At 51.0% G+C, this 17,566-nt stretch overlaps 1 protein-coding gene across 3 annotated transcripts in view; it reads left to right on the top strand.

Annotated features, from left to right (window-relative positions):
• LOC140411087 (tumor necrosis factor alpha-induced protein 3-like) overlaps nucleotides 1-17,566 on the top strand; it is a 112,073-nt gene that overhangs the window by 38,210 nt on the left and 56,297 nt on the right. The window lies entirely within an intron of this gene.

The following is a 17,566-nucleotide window of genomic DNA, read 5'->3' as shown; positions in this document are numbered from 1 at the left end:
TCCAGTTCCACAGAGACCATTCCACTCACCACCACACTACCAGGCCCTCATAGGTATTTATGTCCTGAAGCTCAGGCTGTTCACCCTCTCTCAGCGTAGCTTAATGATTATGCCCATACCTCAGTCAGAGGCTGGTGGAATTGAATCTCACTCCAGGAGCTTAGCCGAGAACCTAGGCTGACATTTCAGTGCAGTGTTTGGAGAGTGCTGCAGTGTCAGAGGTATCATCGCTGGATGAAACATTAAATTGATGTCCTGCATTCCTGATCAACTGGTATTAATGTTTCCTTGGCTCTATTTGAAGAAGAGCATGAATTTCTCCTATTGTCCAATCAATTCCATCCTTCAGGCAACAATGCGTCTTTGATAAGAGTGACACCTAACATCCTGCCCCTTGCATATTTCCAATATGTGGATGATATGTTTGCTATGTTAAATCTGCAGCTACATGCAATAATTTCCTAACATGTCTTAATGGGCTCTGTCCTGCCCTCGAATCCACCTCTGAATTGGAACAGTCAGATGCACTCTCTCTCCTGGTGTACTAGTTGAGAATTCTGCCAGGAGGTTTGCTACCACAGCCTGCACACCTATATTCACTGGTCAATATACGTGTTGTGATTCTTATAGTTCCACACGCTATAAGGTTGGCCATATCAACAACTTTGTAAATAGGGTCAGGGGCATTAGCTTGCCACACACGGTTGATGTTAAAATACAGTAAGAAGTCTCACAGCATCAGGTTAAAGTCCAACGCGTTTATTTGAAATCACAAGCTTTCGGAGGGCTGCTCCTTCATCAGGTGAAGTGGAGGCAGTTTCACAAATACAGCATATATAGGAGAGACACAATTACAAGATAATTACAGATTGGAATGTGAAGAATGGTTGGAATACAAGTCTTTACAGGTAAACAAGTCTTTATAGGAACAGACAGTGTGGGTGGAGTGAGGGATATTCACAGGTAATCGAGGTGTGAAGTGTTTCATCCAGGACAGTTAGTAGGATTCTGCACCCAGGCAGTATGGTGGGGGTTACATGTAATGTGACATGAACCCAAGATTCTGGTTGAGGCCACACTCATGCATGCGGAACTTGGCTGTCAGTTTCTGTTTAGCAATTCTGCGTTGTTGAAGACCGCCTTGGAGAATGTTTACCTGAAGATCAGAGGCTGAATGTCCTTGACAGCTGAAATGTTCCCCGACTGGAAGGGAACTCTCCTGCCTGCCGATTGTTGCACCGTGTCCGTCCATCCATTGTCTTAGCGTCTGCATGGTCTCATCGATGTACCGTGCCTTAGGACATCCTTTCCTGCAACGTATGAGGTAGACAACGTTAGCCAAGTCGCACGAGTATGTACCGCGTACGTGGTGGGTGGTGTTCTCACATGTGATGGTAGTATCTATGTCAATGATCCGGCATGCCTTTCAGAGGTTGCAGTGGCAGAGTTGTGTGGTGTTGTGGTTGCTGTTCTCCCGAAGGCTAGATAGTTTGCTGCGAACAAGCAAGGCGGCCTTCAAGACACACGACAACGCAGAATTGCCGAGCAGAGACTCTGCCCACCCCAGTCCAGCGCCGAAATCTCCACATCGATGTTAAAATAGGGCATCCAAGACATCCTGTGGGATAATGGCTACACTGATCAGATTATTTGACGCTGTATATTGCGCAATCTCGTGAATGGGCCTAAGGCTGTGACTTCCAGCCCTGAAAAGTGCTCAGTCTACTTCTGATTACCCTGGTAGAACAAAAGTGGCTGAGAACCTAGAGCAACAGGTGAAGAGGACTCTTTCAACTGCTGCTGTGCAGTAGCAACACGAGTGCCGTCAAGCCTAAAAGACGTTCTGCCTATCACACCAATGTATAATATGAATTTCAGTGCCAGTGTGGGGCTCGATATGTAGGCCATACATCCTATCAAATAGCATGTACAGCCGCTGTTTGCAATGGGCAAGGTATGGACCGTACCCAACTAGGCCATCGGCGCAAAACACATTGTCCAAAATTAGATGTGATTACGCGATTGGAGAACGTTTGCTAACTAACCCTCAGTTTGCTAAGAATTATAACCAATTTAACATAGTCAGTCAGGCTTGTAGTGTGGGGCATTTGCATATACTGGAAGCTACATATATTAAACCACAGGGCCCTGTTCTTTGCAGACAGAAAGAACATTACAACTGTTTCAGTGAATTAAACAATTGATAGCCATTTGCTGATTCATTCCCAGGGCAATGCCTTAACCAGTCAGGGTCAAGCTGCCTGGTTTAAATTTTGAACAATGCTCTGCAGTTACCTGTCAATCACTAAAAACAGGTCATCCTCCATGACAATCCCTCCACCAATCAGAAGCCACTTGCCAACCATCTACTTTCTCTTTCTTATACAGGCTAAATTGTTGCTTTCCCCTTATATTAGTACATTTGCGAAGTGACGTGATGGGTGCAAGATGAAAAGCTTTGACATGTCTCTTTTATTTTAGTAAAGCTGTCAGGCTGGGAAGGCTTTGATCAGATACACTGAGGATCTTCAGCTATGGTGATTGAGATTTTCAAAGCCACTCTTTTCTTAAAGATTGCTTTCAGTGCTTGAAAGGTTCTTGGAATGTACTTCACCTATATAGCACTTCACTCATCTTCAGCAGCATTTCCTCGCTGCCAGCTTTCCCCATGGCATGTGAGCAACTTATGCAGCTGCACTGTACAACTCTGCTGAGGGTCAAGAAAATGAAGAGCAGCCGCCATGTGTCCCATCAGTCAGTCAGGTTCCCAACACAAAAACTGGACTGCCAATCCGGCAGGAATTAAGATGAGAAGATTCTGCCCAATGTTTCACAGCAAACTAAATGGCTGTGGTATAAATCAGCTGTCAAGGCACAAACTAACTCTGAAGCAAAGCAGAACAAGACTAGTCCCACCCCTTCTATGGAGTCTCCACATTCAAACTGTGTTTGCACAATAGCTGCAACATCAGCGCAAAGTGAAACTATTTTGAATCAGTGATACATCTTGTGATGTAAATGCAATTCTTAATCTGAGTTTGTGCTCCTAGCTCAACTAGATTGCATCAGTTGACTTTACTATCTCTATTGAAAGTACTGATTTTCTATAAGTGAGTGGGTGTACACAGAATGATATAGTTGCAAAATAAAACTGGTAACCATGATCATGAGGGTAGCACGGTGGCACAGCGGTTAGCACTGCTGCCTCACAGTGCCAGAGACCCTGGCTCATTTCCAGCCTTGGCTGACTGTCTGACACATTCCCCGTGTCTGCGTGGCTTTCGTCCGAGTTCTCTGGTTTCTTCCCACAGTCCAAAGATGTGCCATTTAGGTGATTAGGCTATACTAAATTGCCCCTTAATGTCCAAAGATGTGCAGGTTAGATGGGGTTACAGGGATAGGGTGGGCATAGGTAGGGTGTTCTTTGAGGATCAGTGCAGACCTGATGGGCTGAATGGCCTCCTTCTGCACTGTAGAAGGTATGACCAAGGTAATTTATGGATGACTTGAACGAGTCACACCTTTCCTTCCTAACTCTCAGGTTGTGGCTTTGTAACCACTTCAAGGTAACTTGCAAATTCTCCAAGTGTTCCTATTCACTTCAATCAGTGAGTATGTCATCAAAATAACATTGCACTCCATTCAACCCACTTAGAATTCGATCCGTGGCTCTTTGAAAAAGAGCAGACACAGATCTTGGGTGCGATTTAACCACCGTGTTGTGCCTGGCGTGGATCTGGGCACACCACTTAAATAGCGGGAAAGGCCAATATCGAGACCCGTGCCAGGCGCGATTCAGTTTGCCATCTAACCACATTGCTCCCGATGGCTAGTTCCAGATCTCGCTCAAATATGGCGAGCATATCATTAACCTCAATTTGCACTCATTTCAATCTCATTAGTGAGAATGACGTTGAATGTAACGGCCTCCCGGGAATTAACCGGCTCCCCAGCAAGAAATTGCGTAGGTGTTTTGTACTTCTTGTTAAAATCATGAAGGTGGCGCATTGGCTGCTGAGGGGAACTGAGCAAAGCGAGGAGCCATTTCCATTTTCCGCATGCAGTTCAAGGGCACTGGAGCTGCTGCCCCTGTGCTTGTTGGGGGGGGGGGGGGGGCAGCTGGTGTTCCAGGTCAGCGGTTGCCCCTGGGCCGGGAAGGGGTGGGGAGTGAGGGGCTTTTCGCCTGTGAGGCCTTCAAGCATCTTTAAATGTTGTGGATACCCCTAACAGGGACAACAGCTGCTGCCTGTCCTACCAAAAACATCCAGCACAGAGCCCTGTTCATGGTTACATGCTGAGGACCACTTTGACTGTGAGCAGCCTCCAACTTCACGGTTGAAGGCTATTGCTAATGAGGAATTGGCCTTGTGACTTGTGAGAAGACTTCACAGCTGTCAGTGCCTTCTCATGGGTACGCGTGCCCTGTCTCAGAGGATGATTATTGCATCACGTTTCAATCAGACTTTGCAGCCTAAACTTTGCCTGACCTCAAGAAACATCAGCACCATAGAGGCAGCAGCGAATAATCAACGCTCCGGAGCTGGGCTTCAGTACTGGGGATATCCACACGGCCAAAGGGTGGAGTGTGTGGATCAGGGGAGGGCACTTGAGCTTGATCTTGCTAATGTTTCTGGCAGGGGCCCGCAGCCTGGGGGTTCCTGTCGTGGCCGGGGGTGAGTGTGCAGAGTGAGGTTTTCCACCACAACTGGCTCCCTGGATGGCACTCTGAGAGAAGGCGGGACGTGGAAGTGTAGGGAGGCTTGGGAGATTTGAGGGTCCCGGGTTGAAAGGTTGAACTGATTGTCGGTCTATCTCCTTCTCCATTTCCTTACGGAGACCAAAATGGATGATGGTGTCAGTCCCGCAAAAGATGTATTCGTGGAGCTTGGGGCAGTCCATTCGGCCGGACGTCAGAGAAGGCAGCTGTGGTGACGCTGGCTGGAGGTGGCACCACATATGCAGCAGGCCGGTGCATGCCCTGAAGATCCAGCCGCATCAGGCCGAGGAGGCACTCAGAAGGGGATAACAGTGTCGGCCCAAGATGTGTAAGCCTTTTTGGCCATTCAAGGAGATGACGACAGCATGTGCAGCACGAGACTCCGTCTCAACAAGGAGACAGTGCAGCACCTATGCCATGACCTTGAGGACCAAGGAGGAGGAGGACTCCCACTTCCAGTGGCTGTGAAGGTCACGGTGGCCCTGAACTTGTATGCCACTAGTCCATTCCAGGGCTCGAGCAGGGACTTGTGCATAATATAACAAGCTACAGCCCACAAGTGTATCCGTGAAGTCATGGGTGCCCTGTATGCCTTGACAGTAGACTGTATCAAATTTGAGCTGGACCAAGCCCACCAAGATGCCGCGGCTGCTGGATTTTCTGCCATCGCCGGGATGTCCCAGGTCCAGGGGATAATTGATGGCACGCATGTCGCCTTGCGTGCACCGGGACATCAGGGAGTGCCTTTCATTAACAAGAAGGGGTTCCACTCTCTGAATGTTCAGCGTGTGTCCCTTCCACCACTTCCTGCCCCCCAACTACTGTGTTCCATCCTCTCAGGGTCTGTGTAACATCACCCAGGTTGATGGACCTGTCTTGGCACTGTCAGCGGGTCAATATACAAGGCAGGAGAGTGATCACTCGCTCTGAGGTGAGCTCTGATGCTCCTCAGTTAATGCCAAAGTCTGACTCCTGTCTTTCTGCTGACAGCGCGCTCACACCCATCCTCTGAACAGGGTCTGCACCGGGGGGGTTTGATCTTAGACCATTGTATCCTGGTGGGGGGGTGTGGGGTGGGGGGAGCGGAGGTGGGGGGCTAGGGGTGCAGGCACGGCCACTATGAAGATTTTTTTGAACTTTAGAGCACCCAATTTTTTTTTCCAATTAAGGGACAATTTAATGTGGCCAATTCACCTACCGTGCAAATCTTTGGGTTGTGGGAGTGAGACCCACGCAAACATGGAAAGAATGTCAAACTCCGCACGGTCAGTGACCGGCCGCTGTGAAGATTAACATTACAGAGGCTTCACATGTATCAGCTGTGACATGTTTTAATGCTCCCTAACTGCAACTAGTGACCCCATCCCCATCCTGTGTCCATCAGTGATCCACTCTGTTTTTGATCTCTCTGATACGTTTAGATGTGTCGCCAGGATGCACATCAGAGAGGGAGGCAGCCTGTTGCTTTTCACACCCAGTGGCCTTTTATGCCCTTGGCGGGCGACATCTGGAGGGCCTGGAGCTGGATGGCCCCGTTGACTTACCGGTGTCTCCGTGCCCCCCTCTTCTGCCTGCTGCCCTTTGAGGGGGGGACTCGTAAAAACTGGAGACCGGGTGGCGTAGTGGATAGCACTGCTGCCTCATGGCGCTGAGATCCCAGGTTTGATCCTGGCTCTGGGTCACTGTCCATGTGGAGTTTGCACATTCTCCCCGTGTTTGTGTGGGTTACGCCCCCACAACCCAAAGATGTGCAGGTAGGTGGCTTGGCCTTGCTAAATTGCCCCTAAATTGGAAAAAATTAATTGGGTACTCTAAATTTATAAAATAAAACTGGAGACTACTGTCACCTCCTTGGTGACAGGCCCCGGGTTGGCCTCCAGAGCTTCCTCATCCCTGATGGTGCCTGTAGGGCCCCAGGGCTCTCCATGAAACAGAGCGGCAGCTGGAGTGAACTCCAGAGGCCTCTGAGTCTTCTGGCTTTGCCAGTCCTGGTGGCTCCCCATTGTCTGCGCCATGGTGTCAATGCCCTCAGTGATAGTCCTCAGTGACTGGGCCATGCACTGCAGTACCTTAGCAATGTCCTTCTGGGACATGTCCCCCATTTATTACTTGATTTTGAGGCCTTCAGTCATGGTCATCACAGACTGAGCCATGCCTTGGACACCACGCTTACTTCATGCTCCAGGCTTTCCACGACCTAACAATGTTGACTTCAGTTCCCCGCCTTGTCGGCATCATCACCTGCGCCCGTAGTCTTTGGGACTCCTCCAATCGGCTATGCACTTGCTGGAATGTCGCTGACGTCCACTCCTCAATTTCACGGCCGTGTCCCAGCATGTGCATCAGCTCTGGGATACCTTGTCCCGAGGCTGGGCAGCTGACTGAGACTCAACTGAGCCCTGGGATCCAGGAGACCCCTGACTGCTGACTCCCTTGGACGTTTCTGCCTCCACCTGATGTGCATTAGCAACTGTGTGGTTGTGCCCCAGAGGCCTGTCCACTAATGTCGCCCACTGAGGTGTGTGTCTCTGCACTGGTGGAATGTGGGGGTGACAGCTGTGACAACTCAATGGTTGTCTCCTCTGGGCTCTCCTCCAAGGTGTTCTCTCAGGTAATGGGGAGGGGGGATGAGGGATGACTCCAGGTGTCCAGCCCCATCAGATGGATATCCTGCGAGAGGCTGGATCTGTGGCCAGTGAGAGGAAAGGATCATTTTGTCTGACATGAAGAACTCACTTGAAACAGGTCATCTGGGTGAAGGGGCAGCGGATCCTCACCTCTGCAGCGCAGGCCAGCCTCTCTGTCAGTGACTGCTTTCTCTTTGGTCAACTTTGCAATCTCGACTTCCGGTAGCGGCCATGTCCGAATAGGTTGCGCACACGGCAGCTCCCGCCGGGATCGGAGTGTCGGGCCTTTAAATGGAGCGGCAACGGCACTTTGGCGGTGATTCCCAGCATGGCAACGGACGCTGGAGAGGTTCCCCCCACTGCTGTATGGAGGGAACCAGGAGCGGGTCCGTTAAAAGAGCGATTGCGGGGAAGCGAGCGGAGCAGGTCCGGGAGGACAAAATGGCGGCCGGCGCGGACCAAGCAGTGTGGGCCCAGTGGTCGAGAGAGCAGCAAGACTTTCTGAGAAGCTGCTTCGCAGAGCTGAAGACGGAGATGCTGGCCCCTATGAAGGCCTCCATGGAAAAGATGGTGGAGTTTCAGAAGGTGCAGGAGAAGGCGATTAAAGAGGTGGAGAGGAAGGTATCTGAGAACGAGGATAAGATCCTGGGCCTGGCGGTCAGGGTGGAGGCGCACGAGGCCCTACACAAGAGATGGCAGGAGAGACTGGATGACCTCGAATATAGGTCTAGGAGTCACAACCTGCGAATTCTGGGCCTCCCTGAAGGTGAGGAGGGGGTGGATGCGAGCGCATATGTGACTACAATGCTGGGGCACTGATGGCCGCGGGGGCCTTCCCACGGCCCTTGGAACTGGACGGGGCGTATAGAGTCCTCGTGAGGAAGCCTAGGGCGAACGAACCACCGAGGGTGATGGTGATAAGGTTCCACCGCTTCACAGACAGGGAGCGTGTCTTGCATTGGGCAAAGAAGGAGCGGAGCAGTAAGTGGGAGAACGGCGAGGTCCGCATATACCAGGACTTGGGAGCTGAACTGGCTAAGAGGCGTGCGGGATTCAACTGGGCTAAGGTGGTCCTCCACAGCAAAGGGGTGAAGTTCGGGCTCCTGCATCCGGCGAGACTTTGGGTGACGTACCAGGACAGGCACCATTATTTTGATATGCCAGACGAGTCGTGGACATTTATTCAGCACAAAAAGCTGGACTTGAACTAAGGGGCAGCTGCACGTGGGTGAAACGCGCTGGCGGGGATGTGTAACCAGGTGTTGGCCTGGTGTAAGATTGTTAGTAGAATTTAAGTTGTTTGCTTTTCTTTTTCTGTTTTTGTTTCAGGGGGCGGGGGAACACCCGGGTTGTGTTGTCCGTTGCTGCACGGGATGATCTGGATGGCTCTTGTCCTCTTACCCTGTGTGGGAGGGGGGGTTGGGGGCCCGAAGGAGGAGACAATAGTAAGTTTGGAGATAGAAGTGGGAGCGGCCGGGGTCAGCATGGGTCAGCTGACTTACAGAAGCGTAATGGGGGGGGGGGGGGGGGAATTCAGTGCTAAGCGGGTGCTTGGCACTGGGGGTTGGGATGGGGGGGTTGGGATGGCGGGGGATGGGGTGCTGCTTTGCTGACTGAAGGGGAGCCAATTGTTGGGGACGAATGGAGAGTCGGGTTGGGGGGCCTCCGGCGGGAGGGCTGGAGCGAGCGGGGGGCACGGGCACGTGGCTGGCCGAAAAAGGGAGATGGCTAATTGGCAGGGAAGCGGGGGGGGGGGCGGCGGTCAAGTAACTTGATCATGGGGGGGACTTTAATACTGTCTTGGATCCGGCGCTGGACCGGCCGAAGTCCAGGTTGGGAAAGAGACCGGCGGGGGCCAGGGCCCTGTGGGAGTTCATTGATCAGATTGGGAGGCGTGGACCCGTGGAGATTCGCACGGCCAAGGGCGAAGGAGTTCTCCTTTTTCTCCCACGTCCACAAACTCTACTCGCGGATTGACTTTTTTGTGTTGAGCAGGGCTTTAATCCAGAGGGTGGAGGGGGTCGAGTATTCGGCCTTGCGATCTCGGACCATGCCCTGCACTGGACATGCGACAGGAGCGGAGCGAGGACAGCGCCCTCTCTGGAGACTAGATGTGGGGCTGCTGGCGGATGAAGAGGTGTGTGGGCGGATAAGGAGGAGCATTCAAAACTATGTGCTAACAAATGACACAGGGGAGGTAACAGCAACAACGGTTTGGGAGGCTATGAAGGCGGTCATCAGAGGGGAGTTAATTTCTATTAGGTCCCACAGAGAGAAGAGGGAGAGGGCGGAGAGGGAGAGGCTGGTGGGAGAGATACTTAAGGCAGACAGGAAGTACGCGGAGGCCCCCGAGGGGGGGCTGCTAAAGGAGCGCCGGAGATTGCAGGCGGAGTTCGATTTGCTGACCGCTGGGAAGGTGGAAGCACAGTTGAGGAAGGTGAAAGGGGCAGTCTACGAGTATGGGGAGAAAGCAAGTAGGATGCTGGCGCACCAACTTCGCAGGAGAGAGGCGGTCAGGGAGATCGGGGAGTGAGGAATAAGGAAGGTAATACGGTGTTGGACCCAGAGAAGATCAATGAAGTCTTCAAGGAGTTTTATGGTAAGCTGTACGAGTCAGAACCCCCGAGGGGAGGGGAAGGGATGAAACAATTTATGGATCAATTGAGGTTCCCAAAGGTGGACGAAGATCTGGTGAAGGGACTGAAGTTCTCGGAGCTACTGAGCCCACTCCTGCGAAGGAGAGAGGAACCCTCCCCCCCGACGATGTCGCAGGCATTGATCTCGCTCATTTGGAAGAGGGAGAAGGATCCGCTCCAGTGTGGGTCCTACAGGCCGATATCGCTCCTGAATGTGGATGCCAAACTGCTGGCAAAGATTTTGGCTACCAGAATAGAGAACCGCGTCAAAGATTGAGGAGGACCAGACGGGTTTTGTCAAGGGCAGGCAACTGAACACAAATGTGAGGAGGCTCCTGAATATTATTATGATGTCCTCGGAGGGAGGGGACGCAGAAGTAGTGGCTGCAATGGATGCAGAGAAGGCCTTTGACAGGGTGGAGTGGGAGTACCTGTGGGAAGTGTTAGGTACGTTTGGATTCGGGGAGGGATTCATAGGGTGGGTCAAGCTACTGTATCAGGCCCCCGTAGCAAGTGTGTCCACGAACCGGCTGAGGTCGGAGTATTTTAGGCTGCACCGAGGGACGAGGCAGGGGTGCCCCCTATCCCCGCTACTATTTGCCCTGGCAATTGAGCCGTTGATCATAGCGCTGAGGACTTCAAGGAACTGGAGGGGGCTGGTCCGGGGGGAGGAGCACCAGGTTTCCCTCTACGCAGACGACCTACTATTGTATATTTCGGACCCGCTAGAAGGGATGGGGGAGGTCATGCGGATCCTAAGGGACTTTGGGAGCTTCTCAGGGTACAAGCTGAACGTGGGGAAAAGTGAGCTGTTTGTAATCCACGCTCGGGGTCAGGAGGAGAGACTGGGAGAGCTCCCGCTCAAGTTGGTGGAAAGGAGCTTTCGTTACCTAGGAATACAGGTGGCTAGGAACTGGGACGCCCTACACAGGCTCAATCTATCTCGGCTTGTAGAGCAAATGGAGGGAGACTTTAAAAGGTGGGACATGCTCCCGCTTTCCCTGGCGGGAAGGGTGCAGACTGTGAAGATGAAGGTTCTCCCCAGATTCCTGTTCGTTTTTAAGTGCCTCCCCATCTTCATCCCCAAATCCTTCTTCAAGCGGGTGAACAGGATTATCATGGGATTTGTGTGGGCAAACAAGACCCCGCAAGTTAAAAGACTGTTTTTGGAGCGTAGCCGGGGTGGGGGGGACGGTTGGCACTGGCGAACTTCTGTAGCTACTATTGGGCGGCTAATGAGGCCATGATTAGGAAATGGGTAATGGAGGAGGGGTCGGCATGGGGGCAGCATCATGCAAAGGCACCAGCCTAGGGGCACTAGTAATGGCACCGCTGCCGTTCTCGCCGGCACAATACACCACGAGCCTGGTGGTGACGGCGGCACTGAGAGTCTGGGGGTCAGTGTGGAAGGCACAGGAAGGAGGAGGGGGCCTCAGTTTGGACCCCGATACGGAACAACCATAGATTTGCTCTGGGCAAAATAGACGGGGGGTTTCAAGGCTGGTATAGGGCAGGCATTGGAAGGATGGGAGACCTGTTTATAGATGGGACTGTCCCTAGCTTGAAGGCGCTGGAGAAGAAGTTCAGCCTGCCCCCGGGAAATGCCTTCAGATACCTCCAAGTCCGTGACTTTCTCAAAAATCAGGTGGGGACATTTTCGCTGCTACCCCCTCGAAGGATACAGGACAGGGTGGTGTCTGGCATCTGGGTAGGAGAGGGGAAGGTGTCGGACATCTACCAAGAGCTGCAGGAGGCGGAGGAAGCCTCAGTGGAGGAGCTGAAGGGCAAGTGGGAGGAGGAGCTGGGCGAGGAGCTAGATGAGGGCCTGTGGGCTGATGCCGTGGGAAGGGTGAATTCTTCCGCATCATGTGCCAGGCTCAGTTTAATTCAGTTTAAGATGGTACACCGGCTCACATGACGACGGCGAGAATGAGCAAGTTCTTTGGGGAGGACAGGTGCGCGAGGTGTTCAGGGAGTCCAACGAACTATGACCATTTGGGCATACCCGGCATTTAAAGAATTCTGGCAGGGCTTCATGAGGGCTATGTCCAGGATTTTGGACACGCGGGTGAAGCTGGGCCAATAGCGATCTTTGGGGTGTCAGATGATCCGGGTGTGCAGGAAGTGAAAGAGGCCGAGGTACTGGCCTTTGCCTCCCTGGTAGCCTGGAGACGGATCTTGTTAATGTGGAGGGACTCGAAACCCCCGAGTGTAGAGACCTGGGTTAGTGACATGGCGGGGTTCCTCAGCCTGGAGCGAATAAAGTTTGCCTTGAGAGGGTCCTTGCTGGGGTTCTCCCGGCGGTGGCAACTTTTCCTTGACTTTCTAGGGGAGCAGTAAGTGTCAGCAGCAGCAATCGGGGAGGGGGGCGGGGGGGGGGAAGGGGGGGCTCAGGTGGGGGAATTGTCTATTTAATGTATATTTTCTTTTTGTACAATGATAACAGCCACCTAGTTTTGTGAAATATTTTTCGTTTATTTTTCTGTTATGTAGAAATTCTGGTTGAAAAAGGCTTTAATAAAAACAATTTTTAAAAAAACGTTGCAATCTCCAGGGCCCATTCCTCATAGGGGATGAGGACTCTGATCTTTGGTACTCCGTCTCTCATCTTGGCCCTTTCCCGCTTATTATGGGATTTCTTCTCCTGCGGGGCCAAAGAGAGGGCATTGTAAGCCGCATGCTTGATAAGATCAGGGGGTTCTGCAGCAACCTTTCTGCAATCAGTAACGGTTTAGGGGAGGAATGCCCCTCTTATATATTCATTAATTCACTGAAAAACCTGTCTGCTGGTTTTCTGGTGAACAAGATTCTGTAGCAGCAAGTTTATGGCCAACTGAGCTGAGAAATGTTGTGACTTTTAGGTCTTCTGGTGTCTGATTAGCTATTGAAAACAATTGGAATCTTCATATGAATTCCATGTTTCATAATCCTCATCAAATTCATCCATGGCGCCCGTTATTCCCACCATTTTTGGTTCCCTGCTCCTAGGGTCTACACTTCCTCCCTTCCAAGTCTGCTGGAAAGTCTGGCACAAACAATCCCTTGAACAAGTAACTGGGAAATCTTTTCCATTTTTGTCAGACTATTTCAACTTTTCTCCCGAATAGTGGCCGTGGAGAGTCGGCAGACTTTGCAATCCCCCTTCCCCACAGCCCATGTAGCTTTTCCACGTGTGCAGTCCCTGCAGCCCATATCCCACTCACTTCAATGCATGCAAGTCTTCTACGCCTGTCAGTCTTGTTATTCATAGTTGCTGTCAAAAACCTTGTTAAATCTTTACATTGGCGGCTGTACTCCACCCGATATCTGTGTGTGCGCGGGTCCGGCCCCGAGAATCTTCCATCGTTCCCGATGCCGTCCCACAGAAAATCGGCGAAAATCTTCTTTCCAGTGAGTTTTCTGCCTCGTCAGTTTTCTCTCCTGTTCTATTTCTTTGTTGCCGCACGCAGAGGGAAAAGATATGGAGGTGTCCGCACTCTGGATTCTTGTGAAACACAACAAGAGTGTTTCTTACACAATCAAGATGATGATATAGCCAAAGCCTGCGCACTCTGATGATGTGACTACACTTTACGTGACCCATAACCAGCAAGAATGTATTCCCAGGTACACAACACATACAGATCATTTTCAATTCAGTGTTAAACAGAGGCCGTGTCTGCCCTCTCAAGTGGGTGTAAAGGATCCCATGGCACTATGTTGAAAAAGAGCAGGGAGGTTTTCCCAGTGTTGTACTATTATTTTTCACTCAACCAGCATATTAAAAGAAACACAAACTGATTGCAGCGTTTCCTGCATCACAGCAGTGACTCATTGTAACAAGTATTGCATTGGTTGTGAATATTTTGGTTTGCCCAGTGGTGATGGAAAATGCTGTAAAATTCCCTCCATCCTGTAATGACATGTATTGTACAAGTGTAGTAAAGAGTTAACAGGGGAGATTACATGTAACTCAACACTAGATGGCGGTACTAAGTGATCAGATATAATGCTGTGTCTCTAGGAATTCTGGGAGAAGCTGATGCAAAGTTGAGAGAGAGCTGAGGGAGATTTCATAGTAGAAGTATAGCATGAGGTTGAGTTATCGTGTAGTTTATTAGTTAGCGAGAATATTGATTACTGTATTACAGATTCAGTATTATTATTTTATTATCTGTTACTTAGTAAAGTGCAAACCTAATCAAGTTTAGTAGTGTAAAATAAATTTGGTTTGATTTAAACTTCTTGGGCAGGATTCTCTGCAAACGGCGCAATGTCTGCTACCCGGCGCCAAAAACGGCGCGGATCAGTCCGGCGTCGGGCCGCCCCAAAGGGGGCGGATTCTCCACACCTTTAGGGGCCAAGCCCTTACCTTGAGGGGCTGGGCCCGCGCCGGAGTGATTTCCGCCCCACCGGCTGGCGGGAAAGGCCTTTGGCGCCACGCCAGCCAGCGCCGAAAGGACTTCGCCGGGCGACGCATGGGCGGGAGCGTCAGCGGACGCTCACGGCATCCCCGCGCATGTGCAGTGGAGGGGTCTCTTCCGCCTCCGCCATACTGGAGGCCATGGCGAAGGCATAAGAAAAATAGTGCCATCACGGCACAGTCCCGCCCGCTGATCGGTGGGCCCTGATCGTGGGCCAGGCCACCGTGGGAGCACCCCCCGGGGCCAGATCGCCCCGCACCCCCCCCCCAGGACCTCGGAGCCCGCCTGCGCTGTCTGCTCCCGCCGGTACGGTAGGTGGTTCAATCCACGCCGGCTGGCGAGGGTTGACAGCGGCGGGACTTCGGCCCACCGCGGGCCGGAGAATCGCCGGGAGGAGCCCGCCGACCGGCGTGGCGCGATTCCCGCCTCCGCCGATTCTCTGGTGGCGGAGAATTCGGGACACGGTGGGGGCGGGATTCACGCCAGCCCCCGGCGATTCTCCGACCCGGCGGGGGGCCGGAGAATCGTGCCCCTTAGTTTTATATTCTTTGTCAACACTACATATCTGGCTGTCTTGGAGAGCAAAAGGAGGAATATAACACATCCCTCTCTTCATCCTGCCTTCCATCCATCCATCTTTTCATTATATTAAAGTTATCCATTTAATGTATAAAAATCCTCCAGCTTGTTTCAGTTGGGAACACTTTGGGCCAGAAAGTAATTGATTCAAATGCTACAATGCTGAGACAGCACACAATCTAGTGGATGTTCTGTGCAGTACTTAAGAGGATGCTACATTTTCAGACGTGCTGGTCTTTAAATGAAATGTTCCTTTCTCTGCTTTAACAGATCAACACTAAAGGCCTCATTAGAACAAGGATCATCCAGGTTGCCAGCTCAGCCAACATAACTAAAACCCTTTTGCTGTTTATGGGATGTTACAGGAAGATGATGGTTGCTATGTCTGCTAACAAAACAGCCATTACATCCAAAATAGAATTAATTGGAACAGTTCAACACTATTATTAGAAAGAAAAATGCAATCAGTAAAATTTAAGTACTCGTGGGCCAGAATCTTACGCTCCCCCCGGAGGTTTTTGAGACAGGGAGGGAGTGTAAAATATCATGGATGGGATTCCCTCTGGGATCCCACCTGCCCCGACCTGGACACGGTTTTACCGTGGGGAGGGAAAGGCCTCAGATGGAAAATCCGTCTTTAATATTCCGCACGGGACCTATGGGGTGGGAATGTTTGTCTTCCCCATGCTTCTTGTGGATTACGAGCTCCCCCGCTAGGGGCGGAGTATCTCAATTAATCACTGTATATAGGTCGGCCAGTAAGGCATCAACCAGGGCAAGGAACCCGGTAGGGATCTACCAGGTAATGTATATATCGTTTGTGTATATAAAATTTTGTTCTTATTTTACTCTGTGTGTGCTCCCAGTGTCCTTATTAAACTGCCCATGCCCCAATTAAGGGTCGTAAGTGGCCACTAAAGGCATTTTCCTGCCCAGTCTCAAATTTGGCTGGCAATGACTGAGGGTGGGGAACACAAAATGTTCTCACCCTCGGTTCCAGGTCGGAAGAGGTGGGTAGGCCTCCATCAGAAGGCCCCGTCAGGCTAGAGACACCCTCCCCTCACAAACTAGAGACTTCTGGACCTCCACACACTGACAGCAAGAACGCCTCCCTCATGACCCCGGGGGGCATCCCCTCCCCTCTCCTCCCTGGGACCCCGGTACTTACAGCATTGCGTTTCCCATGGCTTAGTCTCAGGCATGTCACTGCAGTACCTCTTCTGGCCACTGCAGTGGTGTTCCTCAATGATAAAATTACGGATGCTGGAATCTGAAACCAAAGAGAAAATGCTGGAAAATCTCAGCAGGTCTGGCAGCATCTGTAGGGAGAGAAAAGAGCAAACGTTTCGAGACCAGATGACCCTTTGTCAAAGGGTTCCTCATGTTTCTCAATGAGTTGGACAGCTGTCGGCTAATCTGATTGGCCGATAACTTTCCAAGGCAGTACTTCCTTCCCAGTGCTAGTGGAAGTTCTGACTGCTGTCAAACAATGCTCATTAGAGTGGGAAATGGCAGCAGGCCTGTTGAGTTAGAAGGATGCATTCCCCGCAAACTGCCCTGATGATGGGTGCCAAGTGCTCACAATCCTGAAAATGCAGGTCCAAAGAGGCAAAAATCTTTATAAGAAATAAGTTGGGAACGAAAAATAATACCAAAAGGCATGTTGCCATTGAACGGAAATGCTTTGGGGTATTTTACAATGTTAAAAGCACTATATAAATGCATGTTCTTATTGGTGCATAAAGATATATTTCAGCATTATTTATGATGTGGAGATGCCAGAGCAGAAACTTATAGCCAAGTTCCGCACACATGAGTGCGGCCTCAACCGGGACCTGGGATTCATGTCGCATTACATTCATCCCCCACCAGCTGGCCCGCGAAATCCTACCAACTGTCCTGGCTTGAGACAATTCACACCTCTTTAACCTGGGGTTACCCCATCTCTGGATCTGTAAAGATTTAATCACCTGCTAATGCTCGCATTCCAAGCATTGTCTGGCATCTTTGAATCTGTCTGTATATATGTTTCTGGAACAGACCTCTTCATTCACCTGAGGAAGGAGCAGCGCTCCGAAAGCTAGTGACATCGAAACAAACCTGTTGGACTTTAACCTGGTGTTGTAAGACTTCGTACTAGCATTATTTATGTCATTGCATCATTTATGTTTTTCATTTGCATGGATTAAGACATTGAGTGCGATCTAACAGAAATGTTTCTAAGTGTCATTTAAGGCAGGTTTGTCTGGGAGTTCCGCCCCCACTCTGTCAGCGAGTTCCCCACCACTATCGAACCACACTTAGTCACTTTTTCGGGTCCTGGGGAGTTTGTCCTCGGTCAAGCCCACGCTTAGAATTACTTTCATCAGAGGCAGCACAGTGGCATAGTGGTTAGCACTGCTGCCTCATGGCACTGATCCCAGGTTCGATCCCGGCTCTGGGTCACTGTCCGTGTGGAGTTTGCACATTCTCCCCGTGTCTGCGTGGGTCTCACCCCCACAACCCAAAGATGTGCAGGGTAGGTGGATTGGTCACGCTAAATTGGGAATAAGGAATTGGGTACCCTAAATTTATTTTAAGAAAATAATTATGTTCTGTAGCGCA

The sequence above is a fragment of the Scyliorhinus torazame genome, chromosome 1 (genome assembly GCF_047496885.1).
Source record: "Scyliorhinus torazame isolate Kashiwa2021f chromosome 1, sScyTor2.1, whole genome shotgun sequence".
NCBI lineage: Eukaryota > Metazoa > Chordata > Chondrichthyes > Carcharhiniformes > Scyliorhinidae > Scyliorhinus > Scyliorhinus torazame.
Note: the sequence above shows the minus strand (reverse complement) of the source record. Positions and strands in the feature narration are given on the sequence as shown.